Genomic DNA, 23,974 nt, shown 5'->3' with positions numbered 1-23,974 from the left:
AATTCTAACAACGTTGTCTACGCCGACGGCTAAACCGAATTCTGTTAGGGCCAAAAAAAAAAAAAAAAAACGAGAAGGAACATGTGAGTCGGTTCTGGGGACGCGACTCTACTTATACCCGTACTCAGTCAGCATATTCATTTTTAAGCTTATAATTATTTAGAATTTTAAAATTAAAAAAAATAATTTTTTTTGCTGCATTGTTATCTACATCTAACATGTAGATTCTACATCTAACATGTAGATTCTACATCTAACATGTAGATTCTACATCTAACATGTAGATTCTACATCTATTATGTATATTCTACATGTACCATTTTTTTTTTTTTATTACGGGATTTTATTTATCGAATCTTCCCTATTAGAGACTTACGACAAGTATACAAATCTTAGCCTAATATATTTATTTAATTATTTACACTTAATTACTTAGAGTACGTCCCTAGCTAAGTATTATTGCTGGGTGGGAAGGTCTCTTCGCCGGAGTCGTGTATGGCTAGTGTGCCAAGTTAAAGACTGCGCAAGTCTATTAGGATGGGCTTGAAGCTTGGCCTGGTACTTTGCTTTCACTTTGGCAATTTCATCTTTAACTGATCCTACATTTAAGTCTTTATGGATATGTTCATTCCGTATGTACCATGGTGCCCCAGTAATAGTTCTTAGTATCTTCGATTGAGCTCTCTGGATTATTTCTAAATTACTAACGCAAGCATTTCCCCATAGCTCGGAGCCGTATGTCCAGATAGGTTTGAGAACTGCATTGTACAAAAGTACTTTGTACTCCAGTTTTAGTGGTGAACGGGTGTTTATTAGCCAATGTAGATTACTAGCTTTAAATTTAAGTAGATTTCTCTTCGCTTCGATGTGCTTACGCCAAGTAAGCCTTCTATCCAGATGAACACCAAGGTATGTTACTTCGGTGGTTTGTGGAATGTTGATATTGTTCAGACATAATGGAGGGCAAGTTTGTCTGTTTAACGTGAAGGTGACATGCTTGCACTTTTGCTCGTTTACATGTATCCGCCAGTCTGCTAGCCATTTTTCTAAGGCCACGAGATGAGATGATAAGTGATCCGTGGCCCTTCTTGGGCACTTGGAGCGACTTAATATGGCAGTATCATCAGCAAATGTCGAAGTTGTTGTTAGGCTGTTTGTCGGTAGATCTGCTGTGAATATGATATACAGTGTCGGTCCAAGCACGCTGCCTTGCGGTACACCAGCTTCAATTGGATGATATTCAGAGAGGAAATCTTTGCATCGTACTGCGAAACTTCTTTGCTGTAGGTATGACTCCATTATTCCATGGATGTTCTGTGGAAGTAATATTTTGATTTTGTGGATTAAGCCATCTAACCAAACGCGGTCGAAAGCCTGTGCGACATCCAGAAAAACAGCGGAGCAATACTCCCGTCTTTCAAATGCATTTCGTATCTCAGAGGTTATACGGTTTACTTGTTCAATGGTTCCGTGTTTTTCGCGAAATCCAAATTGGTGAGTCGGGATGGCACCGTTGATGTGTAGGTGTTGTTTGATACGATTCAGGAGCAGCTTTTCAAATATCTTTGATAGGCAAGGCAGTAGGCTGATAGGTCTATATGATGATGGCTTGGACTTGTCTTTTCCGGCTTTATGGATCATTGTGATGACTGATTTCCTCCATTCTTGAGGATAATAGCCCCATTTCATCATGCTGTTGAATATCATAGTAAGAAAATACACTGCACAGCTCGGCAATTCTATGATCATTTTAGGAGAGATGAAATCGTGGCCCGGAGCTTTCTTTTGCTTTGAGATTTGGTCTTTAATGACCCTTGTGACTTCTCCTGTTTGGAATATGATAGGCGGAGTAGCTTCGGGATTGTTGGTTGGTGGGAGCACAAAGCTATTCGTTGCTGGGTGCGGTTTGAAGACGTTTTCTAGATGGACGGCAAATGTATTTGCCTTCTCTTTGTTGCTGCGAGCCCACTCTCCTGTTTGTGTACGCAAAGGTGATTCACTCTCGATTGGTGGGCATACGCCTGATTTTGCTTTCCACAGTGGGAATCGTTTGCTAGTTGGGGAGAGTTGCTCCATATAGGATATTTGAGCTCGGTTTTTTTCATCTTCTAGGGCTCTGCGTAGTAGGTGGTTGGCTATTTTTAGCCGCTCTTTCGATGCAGGTGATCTGTGTGCTTGCCACTCTCGGCGAAGCCTTCTTTTATCGCGTAGCAGCACTTCAATGTGCCTAGAAATACGACTGCTGTTGGAATGTTTATTAGATGCTAATATTGGTGTTGAGTGTTTTGCCGCCAGTGACATTGAGGAAACCAATGCTTCGACTGACCTATCAATGTCATCTTTACAATTAATGTTTGGGCAGCTATCAATATGAGAGCTTATGTACTTCCTGTATTTGAGCCAATCTGTTTTGCTAGAAGTTAGAAAGTGTGGGCGTTCCGAATGCTGTGGATGGTCGTAAAGGTGAAGTAGAATGGGCGAGTGATCCGATGATAGATCTGTTAAGTGATCTACATTAATCTGAGCTTGCAGCACCCTTCGTGTAACTGCAAAATCAATCAAGTCGGGTTGCTTGTTTGGATCTGTGGGCCAATATGTGGGCTTGCCCGGAGAGATAAAGTCTAGCTTGTTTCGTGGGGTTATTATAGCGTTATATAGTTGTCTTCCTTTCGGGTTGGTAAGTCTAGATCCCCAATGGGTGTGCTTGGCATTGTAGTCACCAGCTGCTATAAATCGGTAACCTAGTAGGTCGAAGAATGTTACAAATTCTGTTTCGGAAATGCAGAAACGTGGTGGGCAGTATACTGCGGCTAGGTTTAGGTAGCCGCTCTGAATTTCAATATGAATTGCTGTTGCCTGTAGATAAGGTGTAGCAAATGAAGGCAATGGATAATGCCTAATGCGATTCTTGATCAGAACGCCAGTACCTCCATGTGCCTTACCATCGGGATGATTTGTCGCATAGAAGTTATAGCCATTGAGGTGAAAATAGTTTTTATTTGTTAGGTGAGTCTCTGATATGAGCATGGCGTCAATGTCGTGTTGAGCGAGGAACTGTAAGAGCTCGCATTTGTGCTGAGAAATGCCATTTGCATTCCAGAAACATATATTTAGACAGGACATTTAAACAGATTTCTGTTTGATTAGGAGCTCCAGGAGGAGATTTTGGTTGCGCATAAGCTCCTGCATCGTTTGTTGTATTGCTACCATTGTATTTGTTATAGTTACCAGCATTGACTCAATTCCACTAGGCAATTGGGATGGATTAGCAGGGGTATGTTGGGCAGAGATTTCTGGGATCTGATTTGATGCCTGATTCTGCATTATTCCAGCTGTGGTTGGTTGAAGTGTCGGCTTAGAGACTGAGGCGTACGACCCGTTGTTGTAACTTAACGCCTGAGCAAAAGAAACTCCTGGAGTCGTAGTTGATGGTATATATGTTAAGTTTTGTCGGACGACCGGGTTACGAGCTGCAGTTATTTGTTGGTTTAGGCGATTTTTCAATTCTTTATAGACAGGACAACCTCTATAGTTGGCAGTATGGTTTCCCCCACAGTTGCTACATTTTTTGGCAGATGGGTCCTCCTTATTTACGGGGCAGGCCTCAGTGAGATGAACATCACCACAGGCAACGCAGACTGCCCGTAGAGTGCAATAGGTTTTCGTGTGTCCATATTCCTGGCAATTTGTGCATTGGACCGGTCCATTTCGTTTGTGTGGTTCCTCAACGGTGATCCTACGGTGCAGTAGGTATTGAAGCTTGTATATTGGGTGAACTTCATTTTTCCTTATATGCATACTTTCAGGTGTCAGTTCTACTTTGAACATTGGCTGAGGAATTTTGTTTCTATTTATTATGTTCATTACCATTTTGACTTCGAAGCCCTTATCGTTAAGTCCATCTATTATCTCATTGATTGGGACTGTTGGTTCGATTCCTTTGATAACCACTTGTAATCCTTTGCTACTTTTAAGTTGGTAGGTGTAGTAATTCATTTTTTCATTTTCGAGATATTTCGCAACTGATCGATAGTTTTGTTCGTCATTGACTTGTATTTTTGTTTCATTTATATTACCCCTTTTTATGTACGTGACATGGAATGTGTTTGCGCCAATTGTATCAGTTATTTTTTTGACCAGTTCAGCACAATTTGCCTGTCGAACATAAATAGGTGGCGGTCTTAATTTTTTGGCCTTGGGTGTTTGGGTGATCTCATCTTCGTTTGGGACACTTAGTATCGCAAATCTATTGTTTGCTAGTGCCTTATGTGGCACAGTGTTCTCGGTTATTTTAGTTATTTTGGATGCATTGTTGTTCTTCACATTTTGTGGGCTCAATTTTCTTTTGATTTGCACATAGCGATCGAGCCCAGTCTGAATTAACGCTCCGTTAGCATTTTTTGAGCTTATTGGTTGGGAGAGTTGGGGCTTGTCGCAGTGGGTCGACAGTATCGGGCGCTGGGCAATTGCAGTGGTTGTTGTTGTGGTTGTTGTCGTTGTTGTGGTCGAAGACACAGTTTTGAGCGAGGGCATTGTACTAGTTGTTGTCGATATTAGCAAATCGCTGGTTAGGCAGTACGAGTCGGGGATGGGCACTGAGCACTCCATGACCCACTTTGCAATGCAGGGGAGAGAGCGTGCTCTCTCCTCGTTCACTTGCAATGATGCAGTTTTTGTTGGTACTGCTGCCTTTGGCGAGCGTATAGAGAAGTACGCGTTGCTTTTTGCTTGCGAGAGCCGACGCTCGTCTTGTTGTTGTTGCCGGGCTTGGCTCATTTTGGCTTTGCTTACAGTGCTTGTGTTCCTTACCGAGCTTGTGCTCTTAAACGTTGACACTTGTTCTTTTCTATTATTTCTATTAGTCTTTATTACTCGATTGGATGGTATTCATGGGCAGCACGATCGCTAGTACCCATGCCTACCCCGAGCGCTTTTTTTTTTTCGCGAATTTAATCGCGATTAATTGACTTTATTGAATTTTCACCGCGGAGCGATTAAAAAATACGTCTGTAGTCGTTGACGGTTGATTTGGGTGTACCATTTAGATTCTTCATCTCCTCCGCTAGGGGTTGCTCGCGCACTGAACGCGGCAGAGTGTGCTAGCGAGAAAGAGACAGGTACGGGGCTCTGCCTGAAGTAGGCGTAAGAACCAACTGAAAATGAATTTCTTCATTCTGGCTATAATTATGATCCGATCTGATTCAGATTCGGCAATCTGGTAGATATCATCATTCTCCACGATACGGTTTTAGTTTTATCGTTTCCTTAAAATTGTGCCTGCCACAGATTTTCGTCCTTTGTTTGGTCGGAAGGGGGCGGGGCGAAATTTTGAAATACACTTGTAGCAGTGTGATATCATATGAGTCTGGAAACCAAATTTGGTTTCCCTAGCTTTTATAGTCTCTGAGTTCCAGGCGCTCATCGAGACGAACAGACGGACGGATGGACGGACGGACGGACGGACAGACGGACATAGCTATATCGACTGGGCTATTGATGCTGATCAAGAATATATATACTTTATGGGGTCGGAAACGTTTCCTTCTCTGCGTTGCACACATCCACTTTTACCTCAAATCTAATATACCCCTTAACTCTTTTTTGAGTACGGGTATAAAAAGAGTTTGGTTTGACCGACGCGTCAATCGCGACGTCGACTTGATATTCTGCTCGTCTGCCGCAGCGGCAGAGAAAAAAATCCTGAATGACGCGTAGTTGACATTTTCACTTCTGGTACTGCATGTCCCTAGTTCCGCTTCGTTTCCCCAACAATGTATTTCAGTGGAGAATTTAACACATTCATGTCCTAGGTCGTAGCCACCCCTGGTTCCCGATCGATTATAACGCGATCAGGTACCAAATGTACAACCCTTGTTCGTTTGCTTTGTTCCCAATTGGCAGTTGGGCCCGCAACCTTCCAAAAGGTATTTTTTGTTCATTTTTTCCATATTTTAGGTTTGGTTAACGAATTTTAGCTCCGAAAGTCTCTCCATAGATTTTAATGAGCGATACCTTAAACGACGCCAAATTAACGCACCTATACACAAAAAAATAGAGGACACAAGATATAATTTTTTTTCGACTTTTCCTGAGTTTTTAAAGTCAAAATTTCGTAAAAATCCCCCACAAAAATCATCATTTTTGCATTTCAATGCTTTATATTTCCCAGACGGTAAGCTGAAATCACAAAGTGTTTGGCATCAACTTCTAGCTGTTTCAATTATCTTTTCAAAATAGCAAAGTTTTTTACAACCAGACGTAAGATACTAGAGTTATGTGATTATTCTTTAAAAAAAAGTTCTGCCATAGAAAAAAAAAATATCATCAAACCATTTCTAAGCCCCAAATCTTTAAGAAAAAGTTCGTTTTGTTCCTTGAGGAAAAATCGTGTTGACTAGTGTTACCAGTAGCTAGTTGTTTATGAGCTAGTTCCGACCTAGTTACCAGTAGATCGTCAACAACTAGTTCCCGATCGATCACCCTTCGATTACCTGTAGCTGATTGACCATCAGCTTGCTGGCTTTATAATAAATAATAAAATACAAAATTGTGTTATATGAATGATTAATAAAAAATTCAAAACTAAAATATATATTAAAATCTAGCCTAGCCTACACAGTCTCTAATTCATTTTTTTAGGGTTTGGTGCACTTTAGCTTTAAAACTCTTTTTGTTAACCCTTTGCATAGCTTTGCTCATCAGCATTTCCGGTGCTTCGTCTCCAGGCGGAATACATTCTGTGATAATTATATGTTTAGTTTAATTAAAATATAATAAACACTAGTAGTGTAATTGGTACTTTACCTAGAAAAGCTCCATAAAACTCCGAGTGGCTCCTGAGGGCTTTCTTTCCTTGGACCCCATCCACATTATACGCCAGTACGATTTCGTCACTTAAAATGAGCTTTAAGTTGACGAGCACTCCAGCTGGCTGTAAAATGGATTTAATTGTTTAAATCTGTAAATAGAAGGATTCAAAAAGAAGGATTAGAAAATGATTAGGTCATATTATTTAGAGTTTTAATTTACTTCCATAAATGTCTCTATTGATTTTAACATTCTCCTCCATTTTCAACAACTGCTCGTGCCATGGGCCCAGGGGCCCCAGGGGCCCATCATGGGCCGGCTCCAGGGCAGGAAGGACCGCTCTGAAGAGGAGACGGCCAAAATGACCTGGGCCGAGCAACGGATACAAGAGGGACGGCTGCACTTCGCGCAGATGCCGCAGATGAAGGCATCGACGGAGGGATTTGCCAACAAGGTGGAGGAGAGTCTCGCCACCAAAAGGCAACGCTCGACCGAGAGTGCCATCAAGGACACTCCGGTGAGCAAGCGGCAACACGGGCCCAAGGTGGCAGGCCCCACACCCAAACAGGCGAAGAGACCCCAAAAATCGAAAGTCAGTGAGGTGACCAAACGATACTTAATCGTGGTACTCATTGACCGGAGCGACGAGAACGGCAAAATAACGGCGGCTCGTGGCGCTTCGGGAGGGGGCCAAGCTGGAGGTGGTGGACAGGGAGCTAATCCCGTCCATACCAAAGGCAAAGGTACTCTTCCCCATCGTAATCCAAGGGGACCGTGCGCTGAAGCTGCTACAGCGGCAGAACCCTGATGTGCCCACGTCGAACTGGAGGATTTTGCATATCAGGAGCCCACTACCCAATGAGGGGGGCCAGAGTGCGATCATCCAGATCAGCAATGAGGCAGAGGACCTGCTGTACCCAAGATTCGGGAAGATGGCGTGGGGGATGGGCAGTGTGTACCTGCGGCTGAAAAAGCGCCACCCCGAGGATAAAGATGCGCACACTCTGCAGGCGAGCGAGGTGGAGAAGGTCCTTGGTCTGGATAACATCGTGGAAGCCGCACAGGGTCTTGCGATGGACTTGGAGGAGGAGGAGGAGGACGGTGACCTGACGGTAGTAGTCAACCCGTCGAGTGGAGCTGAGCCAGACGCACATGGTGAGTGTGCTCCAGCTCAACCTCCACAAAAGTAAGATAGCGTCGGGGGAGCTCCTCTTTGCCATGGAGCAAGGGCCCTTTCCTGCCTTTGGAGCATTCAACAACGTGAATAAAAATGCGATAATGGACCGATAATAAAATACAAAATTGTGTTATATGAATGATTAATAAAAAATTCAAAACTAAAATATATATTAAAATCTAGCCTAGCCTACACAGTCTCTAATTCATTTTTTTAGGGTTTGGTGCACTTTAGCTTTAAAACTCTTTTTGTTAACCCTTTGCATAGCTTTGCTCATCAGCATTTCCGGTGCTTCGTCTCCAGGCGGAATACATTCTGTGATAATTATATGTTTAGTTTAATTAAAATATAATAAACACTAGTAGTGTAATTGGTACTTTACCTAGAAAAGCTCCATAAAACTCCGAGTGGCTCCTGAGGGCTTTCTTTCCTTGGACCCCATCCACATTATACGCCAGTACGATTTCGTCACCTAAAATGAGCTTTAAGTTGACGAGCACTCCAGCTGGCTGTAAAATGGATTTTATTGTTTAAATCTGTAAATAGAAGGATTCAAAAAGAAGGATTAGAAAATGATTAGGTCATATTATTTAGAGTTTTAATTTACTTCCATAAATGTCTCTATTGATTTTAACATTCTCCTCCATTTTCATCAACTGCTCGTCCGTTGCAATCGGGAACTGGTCCCGAACAGAATTCATATCGCCCTTCTCCTTTGTAAGCTGTTTTATTAAAACTGTTTGGTCAGCTAATATTTTTTCAAGGACGTTTAATTAATCTGAAAGGAATTTTGGTATTAATTTTGCTAATACAAATATTAATCTTTATTAGTCTTACCACGAAAAACGGCATTCTCCTGCTGTAGATTTTCTGAAAGTACATATTTAATGACGATTTATTTGGTTGAATTTCCTCATAAACTAATTCTTCCTGTTCTATCTGAATTCCAGTTTCTTCTAATTCTTTTTCTACCAATTTTTGTTCCACTTTTATTTCACAGCACGACGCTAACTTTTCAAGGTTCGATTCCCTCTCACTCCTTCGGATTCAACGCAAATGCCTTTTGCTCATCATTTTATTCAAAATATGTAATATCTTGTCACGTACCTGTTTTATGGCGCTTAATTTATTAATTAGGAGGGTTATTTCTCACTTTTTAATTAATTGATCACAACACAATTTCAAATGATTCTTCCAGCAACTAGATCTAGCACAGAGGTGAATAAAAAACAACGCACAAAGCAAACGCGCTGTGAACATATGTAAATACATATATAAAAATATTTTAGTTCAAATCACTTGCTTTACAGAATCTGAAAAACATAATATTACGGCAGCAACGAAGTCGAAACCCGACGGCGTTTGCACAATATTTTTGTACATAAGTTACAGTCACGGGCACGGGGAGGAGCAATCCTCTCTGCGTGTCGCCAGCGGCCACACCTCTGATATGGCGGGAGCAGGTCATATCAGTTGCAATGCTACTGCCACAAAAACGACTCACTACAAGTTGAGCCGCACAGGTGCCGTGGTCGATACAGACTCGGACCTGGAGAGCGTGCTCTCGGTAACCAAGACGGAGGAAGATAGCCTTCTCCGCTCCCCGGAACCAGGTTCCAGCTCCCTGCGTAGGGAAGGGCCGAAGCGTTCCAAGGAGGGGTTGAAGGCGAAGGCCCAGCACAAAGCGGCCCTCAAGATCATGGGCCGGCTCCAGGGCAGGAAGGACCGCTCTGAAGAGGAGACGGCCAAAATGACCTGGGCCGAGCAACGGATACAAGAGGGACGGCTGCACTTCGCGCAGATGCCGCAGATGAAGGCATCGACGGAGGGATTTGCCAACAAGGTGGAGGAGAGTCTCGCCACCAAAAGGCAACGCTCGACCGAGAGTGCCATCAAGGACACTCCGGTGAGCAAGCGGCAACACGGGCCCAAGGTGGCAGGCCCCACACCCAAACAGGCGAAGAGACCCCAAAAATCGAAAGTCAGTGAGGTGACCAAACGATACTTAATCGTGGTACTCATTGACCGGAGCGACGAGAACGGCAAAATAACGGCGGCTCGTGGCGCTTCGGGAGGGGGCCAAGCTGGAGGTGGTGGACAGGGAGCTAATCCCATCCATACCAAAGGCAAAGGTACTCTTCCCCATCGTAATCCAAGGGGACCGTGCGCTGAAGCTGCTACAGCGGCAGAACCCTGATGTGCCCACGTCGAACTGGAGGATTTTGCATATCAGGAGCCCACTACCCAATGAGGGGGGCCAGAGTGCGATCATCCAGATCAGCAATGAGGCAGAGGACCTGCTGTACCCAAGATTCGGGAAGATGGCGTGGGGGATGGGCAGTGTGTACCTGCGGCTGAAAAAGCGCCACCCCGAGGATAAAGATGCGCACACTCTGCAGGCGAGCGAGGTGGAGAAGGTCCTTGGTCTGGATAACATCGTGGAAGCCGCACAGGGTCTTGCGATGGACTTGGAGGAGGAGGAGGAGGACGGTGACCTGACGGTAGTAGTCAACCCGTCGAGTGGAGCTGAGCCAGACGCACATGGTGAGTGTGCTCCAGCTCAACCTCCACAAAAGTAAGATAGCGTCGGGGGAGCTCCTCTTTGCCATGGAGCAAGGGCCCTTTCCTGCCTTTGGAGCATTCAACAACGTGAATAAAAATGCGATAATGGACCGCCTAGAAGCGACCAACACGCATCCCGCAATCAACCTCTGGACCGCTTCCTTGGTGAAAGGGGCACACAGAGGAACACCTCAGGGTGGGGTCCTCTCGCCCCTCCTGTGGAACCTGGTGGTCGACGACCTAATAAAGAGATTCGAAAAGAGATCCCCAAAAATAACAGCTTATGCGGATGACATAAGCATAATTATTACGGGAGTATGTCCATCGACTCTAAGCTCCATAATGGAATCAACACTAAGGGAGATATGTGAGTGAGCGGAAAAAGTAGGACTCAGTATCAACGCGGACAAGACGGACCTCATCCTCTTTACCAAGAGATACAAGGTACCGGCATGGATCCCACCGTAAATTGAAAAAACCAGGCTTACCCCGAAACACAAGTCAAATACCTCGGCATAGTACTGGACAGCAAGCTGGCGTGTAGGCCCAATGTTTTGGAAAGGGTGAAGAAGGCCACCATTGCGCTATATGCATCCAAGAAGATGCTCAGCAGTACATGGGGCCTGTAACGTGCTCTAATGCACTGGATCTACATCTCGGTGGTGCGACCGACTCTGCTGTATGGAGTCTTAGTGTGGTGGCAAGCGACGGAAAAGACGACGTACAATAAGCTTATGGAAAGGACCCAGCGGCAGGCACTGCTTTGCATTACGGGGGCGCTGAGGTCAACTCCATCAAAAGCACTCGAAACCATAATCGGAATCGACCCCCTGGACATCCACGCTCAACGCTTAGTAGCATCAAGAAACATGTCTCTACAGGAATTCGGGCACAGTTCAATTGGCCGAGACATGACCAAAATATCTGACTACATGATCCCCCAAACTTGCCTGGACGTAAACACAACCTCATTTATGGGACCCGACGACTGGAAAAGGGGTCGGGACCAGACTCAACACCTCAACATTTACACCGACGGCTCCAAGATGGAAGGAGGAGTAGGAGCGGGCATATACTGTACAGAGCTTGAGATAAGGCTGTCCTATAAGCAACCGGGCCAATGCAGCATATTCCAGGCGGAAGTCTATGCAATACGGAAAGCGGCGGAGGCGGCTCAGTCCATCGATCGTTCACACGGCGTGGTAAACCTGTTCGTGGACAGCCAGGCGGCGATAAGATCCATGCAGTCGTCAGCGGTCAGGTTCAGAAACGTCCTGGCGAGCAGGGAAGCATTAGACTACCTAACCACGACAAATCCAGTGCGGATCTATTGGGTTCCCAGCCACCAGGGCATCGAAGGTAACGAGACAGCGGATGTACTGGCTAAGGAAGGCGTCGGGTTGGCCATTGACAGAACCGAGAACGTGCCTGTCTCCCTTAGAACGCTACAAAGCGCTCTGGAGAAACAAGCGGACAAGAAGGCCAGAAGCCGGTGGAAGAGTACCACCACCTGGAGAATCTCGAGAACCATGTGCAAGGAGCGCAATGGTAAACTTAGCCACTACTTACTGCACCTTCCACGGAAGGACTGCAGAATGCTAGTGGGAATACTCACAGGACACTGTCTAACTGCAGCACACGCAGTTAAACTAGGCATCACCAACAGTGGTAACTGCAGAAAATGCGATGAAGAAGGGGCTACCGAAACCCTGGAACACCTCATATGCAGCTGCCCGGCGCTATCAAGGGCAAGAAGAAAATACCTGGGTACCCCGGTGATGGCATCACTGGAAGATGCCTCTAGAAGGACACCAGGGGAACTTCTTGCCTTCGCGAAAAACACCTCGATCCTGAAGGACTTTGAAACCCCACAACAATGAAGAAGGTTCATGCCCCCCCAACCGGACAACCAAGGGTCATATCGGCCTATGCGTGGCCCCATGAGGGCCGTCCGGGTCAACCTAACATAACCTATAATATAGATTCCCATAGATTTCGGGGTTTAAAATTGTTTAACAAATTATTTTAAAATCTGGTATTTTTTTTTTTGTTTTTTTTTAGAGGTAGTGCTTCTATTTTTCACATAACTTAAGTATCTTATATCTGGTTGCATAGATATGCAGTTCTAAAAAGCTGACAAATGCAACTATAAATCGTACCCAGACACTTTGTATCTGCAGCTTAAAGCCTGGAAGATATTAAGCTTTCAAATTCAAATTTCGTAATTTTTTGATTTCAACTTCCGGGGCGGGGCGGGGGCGGCCTGTGTGTTGTTGGCTGCGCAGCCTGGGAATTAAGCTTTCAAATTCAAATTTCGTAATTTTTTGCGGTATTTTTTTTTTCGAAATTTCAACTTCAAAAACTCGGAAAAGTCGAAAGAAAAATAATTCTTGGCCAACATACTTAGTTTTAGATAGACGAATTAATTAGGCGTCGTTTAAGATATTGTTCATTAAAATCTGTGGATAAACGGTGGAGCTAAAATTCGTTAACCAACCTTAAAAGTGAAAAAAATAGACAAAAAATACTTTATACCAAAAATTCAACCCCTTTTCGTTAGCTTTGTTTCCAATTAAAAGCCTTCCAAAAAGTATTTTTTGTCAATTTTTTCATTTTTAATGTTAAACTTTGCAGTTCTAAAAATCTGACAAATGCAACTATAAATCGTACCCAGACACTTTGTATCTGCAGCTTAACGCCTGGAAAATATTAAGCTTTCAAATTTCATGGATCCCATGGTTCGTCACAAGCAGACGACGCAGCCAACGCTACTCCCAGGTGAAGCGATCAACACACAGCAAAAATGCAAACTCAGCACACGCCAAAAGACAGGAGACCAGCACAAGGGGCTTACGCAATAAGTACCTAAAATAATATTAAATAAATAAATATTCCTAACAATATATATTCCCGAAGTGCCAACGAAATTCCTTTCCCACGGTACCGGTGCACACCGATCACCTTACCTGGGACATTGGACACTTGCTAGGAGGCGATTGCTTAGGTAACCCTCGATTACCGGGCAAACCCCCCACATGCGCGAGCCAGTCAGCAGTCTCCGACTTTCCTTACCGGGAATATTGGACACTGACTGCAGGGCTAATGATTAGGTAACCTTCTGTTACCGATCAGCCCGTCTGCACGCGCAGACTATAATTCGGCAATATATATTTATGTAAGAACCCTTCGCACATTCTGAAGTAGAAATAAGATATCTGTAAGACATTCATGGGAAAATCGAAGGCCGGCCGATCTATAAAAGGCACTGCCTTGCATGAAGAAAAGGGCAGTCCACCAGCCATCGTAGGCAGGAGAGTCCACCAGCCGTAGCAGTCAGGCAAATAACAAACACGGAAGTCAAAACCACCAAACGCGTCGTAGAACAATTAAAAATAACATAATACATAACAAAACCGGGTAGAATAATAATACGGAAGAATAAAGAAACCCCATTAAAATTAAAAGAACCAAAAAGTGTTGTGATTTCTATTTCAATTGCTGGCAAAGTCCCCGTTTTTCCCAATAAAGTCCTCGTGAATTAGAAACATCTTGTAATTCAGGACCCTGGACAGACTGATGCATACCTCAGCCTGAGATAGGACATTACAAATGGCGCCCGAGCAGGGACTTTAAAGGATTTTTCGTGGAAACTTCAAGAAAACCGAAATCAGGGACTTCGTGGATTAAAGACCCACTGCCATCAAAAAGAAAATTGAATCTGTTTGATCGAGGAGCGTTTTCCTCAATATAGTTGTTCAAGGATGGGGGTTTGTCAATCTCCAAGTGAGCTAATTAAACTCGATGCGAAGAAATTTGCTGGAATCCAATAACAATCCGAAAAGTCGAGGGGGTTCAGTTGAGTGCTAGCCAATGACTATTTAATTGGTTTCTAAGTGCATGAGCACTGAGCATAAGCGGGCTTCTGTGTGGTGAATTCAATTACAAATTTAGTGCAAGAGCGTAACAAAGAGAGTAAAAATGAGCGTAAGGTACTACAAGGCGAGGGTCATTTAAGTGATTATTATATTATATTATGGCATTAAGAGTTTGATCGAACATCCCGGCCGCGTTGAAAGGATTGCTTTCAAACTACCGGAAGAATTGCCAACTTGTGTACTGGCCTGCAGCAAGTTCCATTCGCGGTGCGGAGGTGCACCACGCGTACACGACCATCCCTTCCGAGCACTGTAGACTGCACTCGGTCTAGTTTCCAGCGTAGTGGGGGCAGGTTGTCCTCATGAATGATGACCATTGTGCCCTCAGTGAGATTCGTTGAGGGTGCTGTCCATTTCGTGCGAGATCGCAATTCGTTGACGTAATCCATCGACCATTGCTGCCAAAACCGTTGCTTGACGGCGGTGATCATGTCGTAGCGGTCCAAATTCGACAACTTGACGTTTTCGAGGGATCTCTCAGGCAACGAACGCAATGATTCGCCAACCAAGAGGTGACCAGCCGTAAGAGCGTTGAAGTCGTTCGGGTCTGACGAGAGTGGTGATATCGGGCGCGAGTTAAGGATGGCTTCTATCTCCACTACGACGGTGCTCAGTTCTTCAAACGTAAACCTTGTGTTTGCCAATGTTCGATTCAAGAGCCCTTTCGCACTCTTGACGGCCGCTTCCCAAAGGCCTCCGAAGTGAGGTTCCCTGGGAGGAATAAAGTGGAAATTAATAAAAATCTGTGGCGCAAAATCTATAAATTTCGTCTTGGGTCTCCTTTTTGAACATAAACCTTTTGAGTTCAAGCAGTTGATTTGATGCCACGACAAAATTAGTGGCATTATCGCAGAAAATGTCTGCCGGAAATTTTCGACGACCTCCCATCCGCTTCAATGCATTCAAGAACGCCTTCGTTGATAAGTCCGAAACTACTTCAATGTGAACGGCTTTGGTGAGAAGGCAAACGAACACGGCCAAGTACGATTTTGTAGGCCCCTTTCCTCGAATCCGTAGATAGGTATTAATGGGTCCACAAAAATCCACTCCACAGCGTTCAAACGGTCGGGCAGGAGAGAGTCGAGATGGTGGTAATGAGCCCATAAGTTGGTGTAGCAGCTTTGGTCTGTAGCGAACACAGTGTACACAGGAGCGGACAATTCTACGTGCCAAGTCTCTGGCGTTAACGATCCAGTATTCCAAACGAATGAGAGCGACGAAGGCCTTAGGGCCAGCGTGATAGTTGCGAATATGCAAGTGACGAATATAATTCCAAACAAGTTTAGACTGGCTAGGCAGCAGCAACGGATGTTTTTGACCGTCTGGTAGGTCTGAATATTCCAATCGTCCACCAACCTTGACGAGCTCGAATCCATTTACGAGTTCTAAAAAGGGAGTGAGAAACTTCAAACTACTCTTCAATGGTTTTTGCTTCTGAAGTAAACGAATATCTTCTGTGAAATGAGTTTGTTGAATGTTCCAAATAAGGCAGTGCGACGCAAAACGAAGCTCATTTGGTGTCGGTGAGGATGTGGTAGGCGTCGATTGCTTCTGACATCTCTTTATGAACCTTACCATCCAGGCAATGAGACGAAGACTATGACTGTACGAGCTGACATTAACGGCTATCTCGAGGATATAATTTCTCTCCTGTACCGCGGTGAACATGCTTTTCCGCTTCTCCGAGTTGACCACGTCCATGTCAATGACAAGCTGTTTACTGCTGGTGGGCCATTTCAACGAATCTTCCAGCAGAAATAAGGGACCAGAAAACCATGTCGATTTGATAAGCTCGCTAACGTTGCAGCCTCGCGACAGAAGATCAGCTGGATTTTGATATGTTGGGACGTAGCGTCACTTTCCACCAGACGTCATCTCCTGAATGTCAGAAACCCTATTCCCAACAAAGGTCGATAACGTGATTGAGTGTTGTTGCAGCCAATGCAATACGAGCTGTGAGTCGCTCCAAAAATATGACGTGATGTTGTGTTCAGAGAATATATCCTTGATTTTGTAGAACAGCTGAGACAGCAAATGTGCGCCGCACAGTTCAAGCTTCGGAAGAGACTGTTTCTTCACTGGTGCTACTCTCGACTTAGACGTGAACAATTTCACTGCGACCTGTCCTAGCGAATTCTCAGTGCGCACATAAATACAGCAGCCGTATGCCCGAATCGAGGCATCGCAAAATCCATGCAGTTGAATAGTCCTGGCGTCGGGCTGCAAACAAAACCGCGGTACCGATAGTGACGAGAGTGAATTCAATGACTCCAAACAGTTGCTCCATGCATTGCTTAGAGTCTGTGAAATAGACTCGTCCCAATCCAGTTTTAACAGTCACAACTCCTGAAGAATAATCTTAGCGACGATGACTAGCGGCGACAGCAGACCGATTGGATCGAATAGCGATGATGCAGTGGATAAGATTGTTCGTTTTGTGGTGGTGGCAAAGATTTCCTTGGGAGTGAAGGTAAAGCTAAATACATCAATTTGTTGATGCCACGTTACGCCGAGTGTGCACTACTCTCATTCTCTGATGTGTTTAGTTTCTTAAAAGAGTCATCTTCCATCACGCCTGGATGATTGGAATGCCATTTGCATAAGGGAAACTGACCATAAGCGAGGGTAGCAGTGATTTCTGTTTTGAGTTTGAGAAGAGTTTCTATTTCATCAGCCCCTCCCAGAAGATCGTCAACATAAAACGCCTTTTTAACAGCCGCAGCTCCTAAGGGCCACATATCCTTACAATCATCCGCCAAGTGATGCAAACTACGAGTTGCGAGGTATGGAGCGGACGCGGTCCCATATGTTACGGTATTGAGTTGATAGGTTTGAATCTCGGCATTTGGGGACGTTCGCCACAAAATATACTGGAATTTTCTATCCTTCTCCCCCACAAGCACCTGTCTATACATCTTAGTGACGTCAGCAGTGATGCCGAACCTATGCATGCGGAATCGTAGCAATTGCAGGTACAAATCATCCTGAATGGTCGGACCGACTAACAGAATATCGTTAAGTGACTTCTGCGATGTTGTACGGCAAGAAGCGTCAAATACGACTCTGAGCTTCGTCGAGGTGCTCCTTGGCTTGAGAACGAAATGGTGAGGAATGTAATAATGTGGTTCCTCTAAGTTTGGCTTCGGTACTATGGACATGTGACCAAGACTTTCATATTCCTGCATAAACGATAGATACTGCGAGCGAATCTCCGGTAAACGAGCAAGACGTCTCTCAATGGCATAAAATCGATTACGAGCTGTATCGACTGAATTTCCAAGACAGTTTGGGTCTTCTTGGAATGGCAAGCGCACGACAATTCGCCCACTGGCATCCTTCTGTGTTGTATCCCTATAGTGTTCCTCACAGCGACGATGAGTTGGGAGACTTTTAGCTCTTGATTAAGTCAACCTTCCATAACTGCTGTAAGTTTTTGTCGATCGCCTCTTCTACAGTCACCAAGCACAACGATGGCTGTATATTCTGCTGGCGTTGGTACCTCCCAGCAACAACCCAACCGAACATAGTCTTCTGCAACGTGGGAAGATTGGGACCAATGCGAATCTGGCCAACAGCAAGAGCTCCATAGAAGGCTTCGGTTCCCAATAACAAATCAATGCGCCTCGACCTAAAGAACGATTAATCTGCCAGTGGAGTATTGGCAGGTAGGTTCCAATTTGATATGTCGATCTCACTATCTGGCTGGTTGGCAATGTGAGAGGTTATTCCGAACTGGAGAGTTAGCTGATAGCCAGATGTGCGCGACTTAATAGAAGTCGTCGTACGAGCCTTAAGGTTAGTAAGGGACTCTCCGATACTGCGGATTCCGATGTGGTGCTTTTCACGACGAAGGCGAAGTTTTTGAGCGAAGTTCTCGGTTACAAAATTAACCTGCGAACACGAATCAAGCAATGCTCTACCAAGTTTGTATTCACCTGAGACATCCTTGACCAATACCATCGCTGTCGCTAACAGTAACTGATCTTCTGCTGCTACTTCCATGTGTGAATGAGACGCTGCTTGATGAGACTGACTAGCAGTAGGTGGCCAGGAGGGTAGCGATGATTGTGTTTCTTGTGCTGGAGTTGAAGTTTGTCCTTCTGACGATTGTGGTGTTTGTTGCGGCTGAGAGTGATGCAAAGTTGAATGAAGACTCCGATTACAGGTACGGCAACGATGAGTCGATGAGCATTGTGCCACTCTATGGCCGTTTCCAAGACAATTGATGCAGAGACCGAGGCGTTTCACATTATCGAACCGTTGATTGCTGTTCATAGCCTTGAACTGCGAACAGTTCGTAATTTTATGACCAGAACTAGAACAAAGGGTACAAGACAAATTAGTAATGGCAAACGATGAGGTTGTATGGTGATTTGAATGACGATTGGACTTATTGGTTTCAGCCTTTCGTTGCGACGAAGTACCAGCCGAGGTTCCAGACGAATGGAGAAACTGACAGTGGCGTTCCAACAACTGTGTGCATTTTAGCCAGGTCGGCAGAGTCTTGTAGTCCAGCGATTCCTTCCACTTAATCCGAGTTGGCTGATCACACTTCTCCATAACTATATATATGAGCATGGCTTGAGCAATATTCTCAGGTTTGCCGATGGATTCCAAAGAGCTGAAGATAGCGGAGGCTTTATCCACTAAACTACGAAGCTGCTGACTGTTAGCCCTTTCCACAGGTTGTAGTGCAAACAATGATTCGATTCCTTCTAGAAAAATAAGAGTAGAATTGTCATAACGTTCTTTGAGTTTTTCAAGAGCCTTCGGATAGTTTTCGCTGGTAACCTGGAATGCCTGAACTGTGTTTAACGCCGGCCCCTTTAGGCAGGTCAGCAAATAATTAAACCTTTCTATGTTAGCCAGTCCAGACTCACGCACAATAAGTTGATCGAACGAATTTATGAAATTCTTATAATTCGCATAAGTGCCGTCAAACGTAGGCAGCGACAACCTCGGCAACGATGACCGCACTGGCGGCGGGTGGTGATCCGGCGTCAATATGCTAGCGTTCAGATCTCCTCCTAGTTTTTCCTTTATGGATAGCTTTATTGCTATGTAGGTATCTTCCAAGTCCGCACGTCCTTCATCGTTCGGACTAAGATCCTCGATGTCAGATTGAACGTTTAGAATTTTCTTGAAATACGTTTCCAAGATGCTCAAGCGATAGCGAAGCTCATCATTACAAATTGGGTTTTCCGATTTGCCTTCCACCACAGATTTGATACGAGAAATATTGCGCTTTATATTGCTCCGTTTGCGTTTCAAATCTTCGAGCGTCGTCATTTTATTGTGTAGTGTAAATTACACGCACACAGAACTAGAGATTCCAAATTCAAATGCACGCAACAACAGCAAGCAGGCACCAGATCAGCAGCAGCAAGAGAACAAATTTAGAAGCGAGCGACGGCGACAAAAAAAAGGGTTGAGCGCAATTCCAGTCCAGATAGTGAGCAAAAATTCCAACGACGGCAACGAAAGCGAAAGTGAAGCAGAGAAATTCGAAGAGATAGATAACTGCGTTGACCGATGGACCACAGCAGGTAGCAGTAATGCAAACGAAACGAGAGCGCAAGCGCCGTTAAATGCGATGTGGGTGATAAGCGAATGATAGAATTAAGTGAGAATGGCGAGAGCACAGTGAGAGGTTGATGAACCCGCGATCGATCAGTTCGCTTCTGATATGATTTTCAGAAATTTCGATGGCGACTGCGAGACGAAACGAAAGTGTAGTTGTTGCACTTGCAAATTATGTACCGACGAAGCTGTTTGATGGAATATACATAAAATGCGAGTAATGTAATTTTTCACAGAATTAACACACGAGCCCCACGTTGGGCGCCAAAATGTTTGATCGAGGAGCGTTTTCCTCAATATAGTTGTTCAAGGATGGGGGTGTGTCAATCTCCAAGTGAGCTAATTAAACTCGATGCGAAGAAATTTGCTGGAATCCAATAATAATCCGAAAAGTCGAGGGGGTTCAGTTAAGTGCTAGCCAATGACTATTTATTTGGTTTCTAAGTGCATGAGCACTGAACATAAGCGGGCTTCTGTGTGGTGAATTCAATTACAAATTTAGTGCAAGAGCGTAACAAAGAGAGTAAAAATGAGCGTAAGGTACTACAAGGCGAGGGTCATTTAAGTGATTATTATATTATATTATGGCATTAAGAGTTTGATCGAACAGAATCAATAACAAGTCCGCGCACTTACATAATCCGGGCGCGAAAACAAACGCGAAAGTATACGCAGTGCCAATCCTAAAAGTGCCGTTTAACAGTGACTCATTGCCAAAAATCAACAGAAATCAACATGGAACATCACGACGATGAACAACCAGAGGAGGCAGGGACACTCTCTTTCCAATCCAGGGGTCAGCACCGGCTGGATCCACAAACTCCGTCGGGACGAACTAGAAGTCCTCGCCGAAAAATTCGGATTCGGCAGCGAAGGAACGGTCGATGAACGCCGAAAGAAATTTGCCGCTCTAGTCGCCGGGCCACTCGCGCAAGAAGCCTGGGTTCGCCTAGGAGAGTTCGAGAGGCACTATGCCAAACCAGCCTCACGCTCTCGCTCCAAGTCACCACTGCCCACTACTTCTGGACCATCCGACACTTGCCAAATGGATCCTAAGACCGGATTACGAGTCCCCGCAGCCACCGAATACCGCACTTCTGTAGCCCCGTTTCCAAGGCCCCTAGCTACCGAGACCCACCCAGCACCCGTACCGAGGGTCTTGCCAGCGATCGACCGACCCATGGAAGGGCACCACTACAACCACGCTGCACCAATGGCGGAACGCATCCGAAAGTGGGGAATCCAGTTTGACGGCCAAGATGACCCTCTATCATTCATCGAACTGCTCGAAGAACGCGCGCTCTCGTATGGGGTGGACACAAACCATCTGCCTCGGGCCATGGCCGAACTTCTCACAGACCGTGCCAGTCGTTGGTTCCGCACCAGCCGCCTACAAAGTTCCTCATGGGAAAATTTCCGCCCGGAAATTTTTAACGTTCTTCTTCCCACCACGGTATTTTGAACAATTGAAAGACCAGATCCGAGCCCGCAAGCAAGTGGCGAGAGAACTGTTCAAAGATTTCCTCATCGAGATACGTCTACTCATGCACCACGCCAGGTACGACGCAGCCAAGGAACTGCACAGGATCTACGACAACGCGCTGCCAGCATATCAGATGTACGTGCGCCGACACGAACTACAAAGCTTAGCACAGCTCACACTGTTGGCCACAGAGTTCGAGAGCATCCAAGAGCGGACGATTCCGACCACTTTCGCACCCCCGCGGAACACGCCAAGATACCCAAGGCCAGCTACAGAGCAGAGGAACAGTGACTCGCAGTGGACGCCATTTCGGAGACCACATTGGGAGTCGACAGACACACCAGGGAGACCGCCAGCTCAACCAAACAGTACGACGAATCCCGATATAGCACCTCGCATGATCACGACCCCCATCGCCAACCCACGCACCGCCTGTCGCCGGTGTGGTGAAGCCGGGCATGCGGCATACGACTGCCAAAGTCCCTCGATCCTATTCTGCTGGGAATGTGGCAAACGCGGCACACGGACCGCCGATTGCTGCCGCCAGAATACGTCGGGAAACGACATGCGTCCCCAACTGACTCGGGATTAGCCGGGAACGACGCCTCCTCCAACCCGCGACTAAATAACTCTATACACGTAAGCAACGGCCGGATAGTGGCGATGGTAAGCATAGGAGGATACGCAACGAAAGCCACAATCGACACCGGGGCATCCAGAAGCTTTATCAGCGCAAACCTCGCCCGACAACTAAACAACAACACCAACCTGCAAGATGCATGCGTCCGCATACGCCTGGCCGATGGCTCGGTCAGAGAGATCTAACAAGTTCTACTGGCGCACATCAAGCTGGATCAACGAGAGGTTCAAATCCCGCTCCTGGTCCTGCCAAACATGTTGGGACAAGTCATTGTCGGCATGGACTTCCCAGGTGCCACCGAAACGACGATCCAATGCGGCTCCATGCTGCTGCAGCTACGAGACCGTAACCCCATGCCCACTGAACCCGTGCTTACAACCATCCACGTACAAGACGCCGAACCTCGATACCAGAAACTTCAACAAATCGCAACGAACCCACGTCCACGACCTACCACAACGCTCACGGCACCCAATAACGCAACGCAGCACTTGACACCCAAACCAATCGCAACGAATACGAAGCAACGGCACATTACGGAGAACACGAATCCAAGGTCAACACCAGCAAACAGCAACCAAGCAATCGGGAAAACGAGTCCCACGGTAACTACGGAGCAACCGCGTCCTAGGCCCACAACAGGGAACACGCATCCCAAACAAACCACGAGGATCTCACACACGAGACAAACACACTTGAACCCGGCGCTCGACACAGGAAGCCCAGATCGAAGACAAGCAACAGAGCAACAGCAACAGAGCAACAAGCACGCACAGAATCCGCAACGGAAGAATTGAACGCACGGACACCCTCAAAGCCGACCACCAGCATCGAAAAAGGACAACGGCAGCCACCATCCGACAGCCCAGCAACACGGGAAACAGCCAAGCTAACCCCACGCTGGTCGGGGCCCATAATTGAACTGATATCCATAGAGCACCTCAACGCGGGCCCGGAAACCAGGACGATAACCCCACGATACACCGACAGCCGCCCTGTCGTACCCACGGCCGACGCCACACCGATCCTCGCCAACACAATGGAGTATCTTCCGCGTACTGACATGATTCTTAGCGCCATGCAACGAGCCATGCCTAGAGCCATGTCCGAGATCTTCGTCGCCCACACAAGTCGTTGCTGCGATACCAGAGGCGTCATCGCGACTCACCTGTTCACGTGTTCAAGGCGTGTAGATTCCGCTCATGAAAGTGAGAGATTATTGCAAGAGTAAGCGGATGGCTGCTGGGCAAGATGATGGGATGACGGCCATCAAAATCCAACGAAGAATTCTTCAGCCCACCATCAACTCTGAGGAGTCCAAAATGATCCATGAAAGGGCACAATGTTGAAAGTGAGCTGGATGAGGCGACCACTCCCCTAGAGCGCAGTGACTTCATGTCTTCCCAGAGCTGCGTACGCTGGACTAGCCGCACCAATAGCTGGGTTCCACGTTCAATGTCAGAGACGGTGAGTCCAGGGCGCCGAATCCGGTTGCAAAATTTGTGAATGTAGCCAAAAACGCGTTGCAAAGAAGCGAATGAGTTCGCATACTTGGATGTCCAAGTAGGGTGATTTGGCCAAGAAAACCTTACGACGCAGCTCCAGGGTTGGCTTATCAGGCAACACCGTAGCTGGCCAGTCATCTGAAGAGCCGCAAAGAAAGCGAGGTCCATGAGCCCAAAGGGGTGACTCACTCAACTCGATTGGTAGAGCTCCTCGTGAAAGAATGTCGGCCGGGTTCAAAGCTGTGGGAACATGATGTCATTCCATTTTTTCAGTCAGTTCCTGTA

The 23,974-nt window shown here is 45.9% G+C and overlaps 1 long non-coding RNA gene across 1 annotated transcript; it reads right to left on the bottom strand.

The window, feature by feature from the left end:
• Positions 1-6,577: 6,577 nt before the first annotated feature.
• Positions 6,578-7,259, bottom strand: LOC121404207. Its single transcript, XR_005967811.1, has 3 exons — positions 7,030-7,259; positions 6,805-6,958; positions 6,578-6,737 (listed from the first exon to the last, which is right to left on the bottom strand). It is a non-coding gene; the product is annotated as an uncharacterized LOC121404207 (long non-coding RNA).
• Between the last annotated feature and the right edge of the window lie 16,715 nt (positions 7,260-23,974).

Source organism: Drosophila obscura, unplaced genomic scaffold (assembly GCF_018151105.1).
Source record: "Drosophila obscura isolate BZ-5 IFL unplaced genomic scaffold, ASM1815110v1 contig_188, whole genome shotgun sequence".
NCBI lineage: Eukaryota > Metazoa > Arthropoda > Insecta > Diptera > Drosophilidae > Drosophila > Drosophila obscura.
This window is presented reverse-complemented; position numbering and strand designations above follow the sequence as displayed.